Below are 11,252 nucleotides of genomic sequence, written 5' to 3' on the forward strand. Positions count from 1 at the left end.
CTAAAGCCATTTAACAGGCATTTGCCAAACCCCAAGGTGATATACTGACTGACAGGTTTAGAATGTAGTCCTGTTAGTCTGTTGAATCAGCCAAAACAAGGAAAAGTCTTGGTGGGCACCGTCGGCAGACTACTATAAAACAAATTTATTTCCTCAGCATATAGCCGTTTGTTGTAGGTAGAACCACACTTCACTTTGTACCAGATGTCCACAAAGCTTATGCCCAAATAAATTTTTATACTCGTCAATTTTTTGTACTTTTAACCTGAAAAAACAGTTGTGCTATTAATTGTAAAGGGTTTTACCCACCATGTTCAGTCCTACAGGACCTTAGTTTAAAATTTGGCTTTAAAAGTATTTCCATTAGTGAGCTGGTGATAAATTAATAAAATCACATTTCGTAATAAAATGTCTTTTGCATTTGATTTCAAAGGGAGGAGTTAATTATATCAGACATAGGCACATCATTACTACTGGACTTATCTCAAATGAAGTAGGAATCCAGAGATGCCGCGTTACATTTAAACATGCATGAATTTTGACAAACTGAGGAGTTTTTACGTTTTGCAATCCAAAGGGGATAACTACGACACTAGGTTGTTCAACTCTACTGTAATATTCTTCCATTTTCTGGCCTCACCTACCAAACATCATACAATCTTGCACATTTATTTAGGACGGTCTTCACGCTCCTTCAGCACTAGCTGCTTTGGTACATCAAGGTAAGCCTATTTTCACCAATTAATCTCACTAGGAATATCTTCCAGTTTGTAAAAGAAAGGAATAAATGAAGAGTGTGAGTAGACTAATATTTGGTCACGAAGATATTTTCGCACATATCTTGCACTTCCTTTCTTCGTGGCCAGATTCCCCACGGCTCACGCTAGATATTAGAAAAAGTCCGGGAAATAATACATTTGATCCACGAAACGAGGTCTTGTGGTCGGAGACCGCGTCCTTTCCCCCATACTCTTTTGGGAGCGCATCTCCAGGAACGGATCCAAACACCTTAGCAACATTAGAAGAGAGCCCCTGGGATTAAAGGCCGAGATTCCATACAACAATCGATGCTCGTGTACACCCAAGGGTCATTATCTCAGGCAGAGAATCACAAGAGGATAGAAGAGACTTCGATACCACATGGATGAGTCGGTTACCTAATGACGTTTTAATCCACTCGCAACTCATATCGTGGCTACAAATCACCAGTTTCCAGTTTTAACGGTCCTGGTGCCTGACTCCTCCAAAAATAATGAGCTGATCTCCGAACTACTGGCTCAATTGTTTAATGACATGCTTGGATACGCTAAACTCAATATGGCCATGCTCTCAGAGAGAAGCTTTGATACTGGCATAGTCACTGATATCCGAGGTGAATAACACACAAGGGAAGATGCCTTTGTCCTTTATTACCCCTTGAATGTCTCTTTAACAATTTCAATGTTGTGCTAATAGGTCTGGCAGGCTGGAGGTTTTTTCACTTTTAACTACCAGATTTCCTCCAAAGGAAGACTCACCAGGCTAGAGGAGCCATCTGTGGGAGCCTGCAGGAAGGGTCAGAACAGCGATAGGAAAAAAAGAGTGGACACTAAGACCCAGTGGTGCCCCAAATTTTCAGGTGCCCTACGCAGCTGCCTATGTTGCCTATGCCTAAGGACGGCCCTGCTGGTGCCAGCTCATGCCAAGGCCCCCAGGCCTCACTGACAAATGCATAGCTAGAAATTAGTCTGGCTTATCAGCACATTAGCATTGTTAGAACTGATGTTAAGTTGATAAGAATGTGTTTATAGTGTTATAGGAGACCGCATTATTGATCTCACTTATAACCTTGGTAGCCCATGGTATAAGGTTATATTGAGAGTTTGCAATGTAAACCTCAGTAACTGTGGAACTCAAAACAGGAGAGAAGTCTTCTCTAATGCAAATGCTGGCTTCCTCCAGAAGACTTTAGGCCCTGGGCAACAAGAAGGCCTTTGAAACCAAATGAACCCATGTGAGGTTCAAAGAACAAAGACACTGTTAATTGCATTCTTCAGCCCCTCCAGGAAGAGACTTATCCATGAACTCATCACATCAGCTTGGACTATGGGGAGAAATGGATAAAAGTCTCTGACAAGAAGAAACTGGGTTCTTTTTGTCTACACTGCAATTAGACACCTGCAGCTGGCTCATGCCATCTGACTCAGACTAAGGGGCTGTTTAATTGCAGTGTAGATATGCAGGCTTGGGCTGCAGCCTGACTTTGTGACCCTCCCACCTTGCAAGGTCCCACAGCCTGGGCTCCAGCAAGCCCAAATGTCTACATCATAAACAAACAGCCCCTTAGCCCAAGTCAGCTGGCCAGGCCAGCCACAGGTATCTAATTGCAGTGTAGACATATCCTAAAGGGGCAAGAATTACTAAGCATAAGAACCACCCCATCCCCATCTTCCCCAATTTAGTCCTAGAGGACATATGGAGTTTGCTTATTAAAGAAGTTTCTATTATCTTTTGGAATCTAAGATTGTAACTCATTTGTGTGCGTATGTCACCTGCTTTAACCTTGTAAAGCACTCATTTCTTCTCTCAGTTAATAAATCTTTAGTTAATTACTGGATTGGCTATAAGAGTTGTCTTTGGTGACAGATCTGGGTGCGCAATTGACCTGGGGTAAGCGACTCCTCCTTTGGGACTCAGAGTAACCTGAATATTGTTGTGATTTTTGGGGCAAGGGATCAGCTAGGACACAGGCAGGCCTGCCTGAGTGGCAAGATAGACTGAATTGCCCCAGGAGTCTGTCTGTGACTCCATGGTAAGGCTGTGATAGGGCTTGTGAAATTTACTCTTGCTACTTGGTTGGTGAAATCTAATTACAGAACATTCAACCAATTCATTTAACAAGAACTACATTAATTTATTTCCTATTCTAGTACACTTTAATTTTTTTTAAAGTTCTTATTTGTTAATGATTGTTACATTTTTCAACCAGGAGATGGTCCTAATAATTACATTAAAGCTCATAGAAATTAGAATTGTGGTTTCCTGTTTGCCTGAGTATTTCTTATACTTTAAATACTGAATCACACCTACATGCTCTGCTGAAATTCAGTAGGGTCAAAATTACATTATAAAATCTGTGGTTAATCAATGAAAAGATGGAACAAATATGAACAGCCCCCCACATCCCTTCATCTCAAGAAAGCTGAGGCTGAACAGCACTCTCACAATCGTTAGGGGAATGGGGGGAAAACAGGGAAGCCAGACACATGACCTCACAAGGAAGAGATGGATGTAGTTAAATAGCCTTTTCTATATCCATTCCAAATGGTGCACAATATTAAACTACTGGAAATCAGCAAGTGAGAGCTGAGAGTACCAGATGGATTTCATGCAGTAGAATACTTAAATGCTCATTTACTAATTTGGACTCAGTCCTGATGGAAATTACACTGGCATGGAAATTGTACTGAAGTGATTGGATTTAATTAACCTATTTTCTTTAGAGGTGGACAGGAGAGAAGAAAAATCATGGCAACTTTGTTTTATACTACTAAAGAGAATCACAGAATTAGCTGAGAGTGAGGCACTTGCAAATATCCTCAAGATATCTGAAGTTACACTGAGCAGCCAACTAGCTTCCAGTTATATTTTCCAAAGCACACAGCAAGATGGAAAATCTGCAGTGGCTCCCTGCTGAATGACTCCTGGGGAATTCACCTCTCAATCCTGAAGACTAAGTAATTGATACAGGATTATGTTTTAGAAACAGATGCTTAATACTGTATATCAATTAATCTAGAATTAGATCTATTTCAATGCCACAAAGAAAACACCATGAATCCACCAAATAATGAAAATCTTGAATGGTTACACTATTTTAAAAAAAGTGACCTGCTTTGAATTGTGCAATCAAAACAAAATAAATACTCTGTACTGTAACAGCACATTTAAGGATCTCAATGGATTTCAAGAGATCACTAAACTGATACATAAATCCTATTTCTTTTTAGGACACTTTAGTAAAGGGGAGAAAATATACATAGACTGACATGGTAATGTGTTTTGTGTATAGTACAAGTCAAGATTCCCTATACATTAGAGGAAGAAAGTAACTATTCTACTCTATTAGCTGTATTTCACAAGAGGGCACAGCCTCTAAACCTTATTCAGACATTTTGCACTGAAACTTACAGGAAAGCGGATAGGTCTCGCAATGCAGCGACATGAAGGCTGAGCATAAGCAGCTCACCCCCAGGCCAGTTATTTTCTCTCAAGTCTCCAACTAACCTTAATTCCCAACGGCCTCACACTGAAAAGAAAGTGTGTGTGAGAGTGTGTGTATCTGTTTTTTAAAAGCTACTTTGTTGTTACAAAGTTTTCTTGGTGCCTCTTCAATTTGGCAACGGGCTGGTAGGAGACACCCCAAAAGGCACAGCTCCTCTTTTCCCAATAAGCCAAGCGAGCTCCTCAGCTTGGGGGCGAAGAGGGGCACGAAGCAAGAGGGAAATCTCACCAGACCCACTTACCTGTACCATACGACTGATCCCCCGCGCGTTGTGCTCCTCGGGAGTTAGCAGCAGCATCCCAAGCCCCTTGGAAGCCCCCCGGTTCACATCCCCGGGAGAAGATGCAACAAGCCCCCCCGGGAAGACCTCCCCCCAGGGGCAGCAATGCACCCACCAACCGGCTGGGGAGGGGAACAAGGTCCCTTCACTCCCAGGGCGCCCAGCCCCACCTGCAGGCAGGGGCCGCGGGTGCCAAACCCCAGCCGGGTGCCTGACCTGCCGCAGGGTCACAGCTGGGTGGGAGTCGGGCACCTACCTGAGCGCTTGCCCGCAGGCAACAGCGGCGACACCCCGGTCAGATGCAAACAGCTCAACCTGTCTCCCCAAACGGCCGCTACAGGCACCAGCAAAAAAGGAGGTGGGCGGGGATGGCAACCAGAATCATAAACTCAGAGGCTCCACCTGGGTGCCTGCCGGAGCGGGGAGTAGATGGACTGGCTCTTCGGGTCTCTCGACTCCAAGGGAGGTTCCAGAGCGGGCGGGCTTCATCTCATTGATTGACAGCTGGACTGACCAAAGAGAACCTCTACTCTGGGCCAAACAAAACAGGCGCTAGCCCCCGCCTTCCCGGCCGGTTTTGGGAGGGCGGGTGTTTCCGTGATGTCAGCGACAGGCGCCTCTCGGACAGGTAGAGAGAGAGGATGGGGTGCGGCCGGGCAATACCTGCTGCCAGCAGCGTGGGGACCTGTCACTCAGGGGGGCAACCGGAGGGCCGAGTCTCCAGCAGCCCTGTGAGCAGCTGGAGCTTTACAGTGGAAACAAGTGCGGGGTGGGTCAGCTCCACCGGCTGCACAGCACAGCCAGGTGCTCAGCAGGGTGCTGGATCAATGTATACATTGGAGCTGCTAAGCGCCATTGAATCAAACCGTAAGCCTTGTATATAATAGAAACCTCTTCAGGCTGGGAGTGTGGCAGCAGCACACCTTGTTTCAGCACTTGTGGTGCTCAGCACCCAGCTGGCTGGGTCTGGGGCCCCTAGCAGCAGGGCACTGAAGGCTGCAGAGCCTGGATTTCAATGGACCAAATTGATTCCGAACTCGCTCTGTTGCACCTTTGTCGGAGCCAAAAGATGGGGGTTTCCACAACTGGTGCGGTCTGCTCGTGGCCAGAGCATGGCTGCTGCCTATGGGGTAACAAGCAGATCTGAGCACCCCCGCACGTGTGTGGTGCCCTTCCTCCCGTGCAGCACCCGTGCCCCCAGCAGGCGGTGCACGCGCGGGGACGGGGCTCTCCCCTAAGGTCGCTTACAAGAAGTGTCATGCGAGCTGTCAGGGCTCCGGTCCCACCCACGGAGCAGCTGCGGACAGGACCCGGCTGTCCAGACACTGCCAGGCAGCTCCATTTACAAACACGCCTCGGAACGTTCAAACTACACCAGGAAGGTCCGTGCGCTGAATTACCCGTGTCCGTTCACACGTGCAAGGATCGCACTCCGGCCTTACTGCGCACACCAACAAGTACAATGCCGAGATAGACAAGAAGAGCAACGTAGGGGAAGGAGTCAAGATTATACCTTAATTCTTAAAAAATGGAAGGAATAGTCCCCAGCCCGTGTTAAAGTGTTTCAGGCATAGATCTAACTTCTGTCTGCCGTTCTCTGAACAGGCTCCGTCCTTGCCCATCCTGTGGTTTCGCTCGATGCGCTAACAAAGGACAGCCTTAACCAATCCCTCCTCCACTGGGGCGGCTGCCGCTACTGGCTGTTCGGAAGGAGGAGGAGTTGTTTGCAGACTGCATTTTTCTAGTCATCGTATTAAATATTTGGCGTCTTTAATGACAGGCCATAAATATTCCATCATCCAACATCATCATGTTGGATGCTAAGGTTAAGATCTGCTCCGTCAACTTACAGATTTAGAACTGCTGGGGCAACAAGGAAGCTGAGCTGTATGGCTCTGAAATCTGAGTTGTATGACTCTCCCTAAAAGGCATTAGAATCAATTAAGAAAAAAATCCAACCTCCCCCGCACCGAAAAAAGCCATTAACACCCTAAAATTAACATGCTTGTCTGAGTTGTGTTGAAAAGCAAGCAACCCGAATCGCTAATGACATTTTTTTTTTTTTGCTTCAAAGATGGTTAGAAGTACTAAGCTGATTCTATGTACTCTTTAATGCGTGCTCCAAATCTTTCCAAAATTGTTAGCTCAAGGCTTCTAGGGATGTAGGCAGGTGTGTGCCATGGCGCACAATTTTTATTTTCAAAGGACTTGCTATGCCCTAGCGTAGTCAGCTTTCTTTGACCAAGAAATCAGATACTTTCAATTTATGTTCTGAGCTTTGTATTTTCCTTAACTGAGACGGTTGTGGTAAGTGGACAAAGTTCCTGCTCATATGTGCCACTATACAGGGTTCCAGGGCTGCATGTGGGAAGAACAAAAGGCCAGTTTGCCTCAAGGTCACCCTGTTTGAGAGGTGCCCACTGGCATTGTGATGTAGTGCATGGTGGTCATGATGCCACTCACTCAGATTTGGACCCACCCTCCTCTGTCATGAGGTGGAGCAGCTGGGCCAAACGCAAGTGGCCCTGTGACCCCATATGTCAGGTCGCACCACCCAGAGCTGGGCCCAACCCCACAGGAAAGGAGCAGCCAGGATGGGGTGAGTGAGTGGCAGGCTTGCTCTCCAAGCCCCCTCAGTGGTAATTTTTTTTGGAAGTGTGTGGGTGGGCTCAGTTTCAGATTTTGCCTGGGGCCCTCAAACACATCTGTGCAGCCCAGCAGGGTTCAATGCCAAGATGTTAGGGAAGAGTAAAGGCAGGATGACAAAATGGGCTTAATGTGCCCCAACATAGTGTTGTTTAAGTTAAAGAAGAATGGAGGGAGAGGAGAGGTTTTCAGGGACAGGAATCAATGCAGGTAAAAAATATGAGTGTGGCAGTGCCCCTAGTTTTTTGGGGAACCTTGCTGACCACATGAATGTGAGGGACCCAACTCAGAATCATATTTATGTCAAATAATACAGCTTATCTACGTCATATTTATGTCAAATAATACAGCTTTAATGGAAAACCCATGCAGCGCTGTACTATGTACCTTCTGAGTTTGGTTGAAGTACGTATATCGGAGAATGCTGGCACTTTAAAGACACAGGCAGCTGAAAAACTATGTTGTAACACAATATATATATTTACCTGTGCTACTAATATCACCTTTATCATAACTTCTTACTCAGATTTGAACCTTAGCATTCATAACCTGAGAAGCTAGCATGAACCCCTCCAAGCTTAATTACCAGCTCAGATTTGATCTCGCTGCCACCATCCAAAAATTCCAGGGTTTTGGCTTCCTCTGGTCTCCCCAAACCCTTCTCTGGGGAACCCCAAGACTCAGAAGCCTTGAGTCTTACCACAAAGGGAAATAACCCACTTCCCTTCCCCCTCTCTCTCGCACCCAAACTTTCCTCTCTGGGCTAACCTGAGAGTTACTGATGCAATCTCTTTACATCACAATACCAAGAAGCATGTCTCCTCTATTCCACAAAGAGACAAACCCAATACAGTAAACAGAAATGATTCTATCTCTCTTCCCCTCCCACAATTCCGTGTCTGCGAGAGCTCTTACCCTCCGTAGATCTAACACAAGAGAATTCCCCTTCCCTTCGTTCCTTAGCCTACCCAGAGAGAAAAACTCAAACAAGTCTTAAAAGAAAGTATATATAAAAGATAAAAAACACATGAACATCTGATCTCTGCATAAAGTTGACAATACACAGGGCTATTGCGTGAAAGAAAATATGAATAAAGACTTATTCCAAAAGAGAGCTACAATTTAAACATTCCAGCAACTACACACATGTAAATACAAAAAAACAAACCTATTTGTTTTGCTACCTTTGTAGTCACACTTTGAAACTGAAGATTAGAAGCTTGAGAGAAAAAAAAAACAACCCTCATAGCCGAGAGACAGACAAAAGACTCCGACCCAACATTCCCTCCCTGAGTTTTGAAAAAATCCAGTTTCCTGATTGGTCCTCTGGTCAGGTGTTTGGTTCCCTTTGTTAACCCTTTACAGGTGAAAGAAACATTAACCCTTAGCTATCTGTTTATGACAACCTTAGACTATGTAGAATATGAGATAGAAATAATTTTTAGAATCCTAATTATTTATCACTTCTTATGGCTAATTCTTACATTTCTTGGCCAATGAAAAGCAATGAGGTCAGTTTCACTTGTGTTTATATTATTCCACTTTTAGGCTGCAAGTGCTGCACTGTATGGGTTTCAAACATTGCAAGGAAATGTGTATTGGTCTGAAAACAACTGGAATTGTAAAATAATGAGTAAACATTTCTATTGGTTTTAGGTCATATAAAAGCTTGTTTTTTCTCCCAAATAGAAGTTTTGGGGCATATTAAAATTGGCAATACCCCTTTAAAGATGGCCATTACTGCACTGAAGTTATGATGGCCTCCAGCTGCAAAGTGGTTACGGAAACATGAGGTAACAAACATAGTCAACTATCTCAGTGGCTATATTATATAATAACAACATGTTACATAGCTGTGTGCACATAGGGCCTTCCTTATCACACTGCCATTGAAATCAATGGCAGAACACATATGGACTTAAGAGCATGATTGTGCCGGTGATATCTGCAGTCCCAGAGCTCTACAATAAGAAATAAATCAAAGCCAAACGCTAAACAAAGACAAACTGAATTCCAGTCTAAAATATTAATTTTCAGTCTTGTCTTAAAGGCAGAGATATTCAGAGTTCCAGATATTCCTACCAAGATTTAGTGTTCTCTTACTCATCATGGAAAAAAATCCATGAATCAAACACATCTCGGGTTCATGTCACTGCATTTCTACCAGGGAGGAATGTGGCCTACATGCATAAATCTGTTCCTTTGGACAGCAATAACCTTGGACAAGATAAAGCTCTCTGAGGGCTCAGGTGTCTGGCCTCTTTCTTTTGTTCTACCCTACCGTTTGACAGAAATAATGAACAGATATTTTAGGTGATCTCTTTTGTGGGACTAACTAAAATAAACATTAAATGGACAGACTTTCAAGAATCACATTGTTATCTCCACCAGATATAGGAGCATGGAGATATAATGGCAGTATGATAATTCAGACCACAAAATTAAAGTTAGATATATCTATCGTTCATTAAAGGAAACTGTGTGGACACACAAAAATCAGATACACATATAGACTGGTGCTTTTTTTCTTAATAGGTCTGTTACCACAAAACCATCCCATTTATAATAATGAAAGGAAGGCCGTGCAGGTTTTCCTTGGTCTTGTGCTCTTAACCTTTACTTTATCCTCATGCTTTCATAGAGCTATATGCCACTTTAATTCTTCCGGAGCTATTAAGAAGAGGAACTTCATTCTACATATTCCTTGTTCAGTTTCCCTTTGATCTAATATAATTCTGAATTAAATTATATGGGCTGAATTAAGATCCTGACACTACGTGTGTCTGTCTATCTTGCTCTTTCCCATGGTTTGATAGTGATTCTCAAAAGCACACAGTTAAATTCCAGTTAGTTAGTCCAATGAAAGAGACTGCCTTTTGATATTCAGCCTTTCCAACACTAACACAATTATCTCTCCTATATCCTACTCAATGCAATCAGGGGCGGCTCTACGTATTTTCCCACCGAAAGCATGGCAGGCAGGCTGCCTTCGGCGGCTTGCCTGCGGGAGGTCCCCAGTCCCGCGGATTCGGCGACACGCCTGCGGGAGGTCCACCGAAGCCGTGGGACCAACAGACCCTCCGCAGGCATGCCGCTGAAGGCAACCTGCCTGCTGCCCTCGCAGCGACCGGCAGAGTGCCCTCCGTGGCTTGCCGCCCCTGACACGCGCTTGGCGTGCTGGTGCCTGGAGCCACCCCTGAAGACAATGTTATGATTTTTCATTTTTGTCAGACTTGTATGTTACTAAGTGGGCCAAAGACAGAAAAAGGCATGGTCTGCCGGGTGCATGTTACGCTCCTAAGTGTAAGTTAGGCAACCAAGAGAAAGAAAAATGCACCAGCGCAGAGCATCTATGCTCAGTGCAGTGTCCTGGTGACTCAGGCAGTTTGAGTAGTAGCAGAGGTGTGTGAGCAGTGAAGTGACTGGCGTCATCACTGCTTATTGTCTGAGAACTTTGCATGTTACCCTTTTTTATAGCCTCCCTCCAGGCTCACTGTCAGAAATCTGTTCACCCTTCCCTAGTAACAAGGGCAGCTCCAGGCACCAGCTCTCCAAGCGTGTGCCTGGGGCAGCAAGCTGCAGGGGGCGGCCTGCTGGTCACATAAGGGTGTCAGTCAGGCTGGCTTTGGCAGCATGCCTGCAGGAGGTCCGTCAGTCCCGCGGTTTTAGCGGCAATTCGGCAATGGGTGCGCTGAAGGCATGGGACCAGCGGACCTCCCACAGGCATGCTGCTGAAAGCCACCTGACTGCCCTGCTTGGGGCAGCAAAATATATAGACCCGCCCCTGCCTAGTAATTCTCTCTTCTCCTCCCTGGGAGTCTCATCTTAACCACCTATTAGTAGCCTCTCTTTCCAGTATCTGTTGGTGACCACTGGGAAGGATAACATCTTATCCACACTGTTGTGTTAAATGGCTGGACACAGTAAGGTATGTGGTCACTCTGCTGTGGTTACACACTGGTGCTGTGGAGAAGTCACTGGTGCCAGCTCTTGTGATTTTATCAGGTAAATCACAACATGACATTTTTCTTCAGACTCTAGCACCTGGATCAAGGGATTTGG

At 45.0% G+C, this 11,252-nt stretch overlaps 1 protein-coding gene across 8 annotated transcripts in view; it reads right to left on the reverse strand.

The window, feature by feature from the left end:
• OSBPL3 (oxysterol binding protein like 3) overlaps nt 1–6,189 on the reverse strand; it is a 142,435-nt gene extending 136,246 nt beyond the window's left edge. The window contains exon 1 of one of the 8 annotated variants that reach the window (XM_075062406.1): nt 6,058–6,189. The gene's annotated coding sequence lies outside the window, so the exon portion shown is untranslated. Of the gene's footprint in view, nt 1–4,505; nt 4,687–4,800; nt 5,033–6,057 lie in introns of those variants that run through there. The other 7 variants (XM_032773848.2, XM_075062405.1, XM_075062408.1 and 4 more) reach the window with 7 other exon arrangements.
• Nucleotides 6,190–11,252: the final 5,063 nt, after the last annotated feature.

Source organism: Chelonoidis abingdonii, chromosome 2 (assembly GCF_003597395.2).
Source record: "Chelonoidis abingdonii isolate Lonesome George chromosome 2, CheloAbing_2.0, whole genome shotgun sequence".
Classification (NCBI taxonomy): domain Eukaryota; kingdom Metazoa; phylum Chordata; order Testudines; family Testudinidae; genus Chelonoidis; species Chelonoidis abingdonii.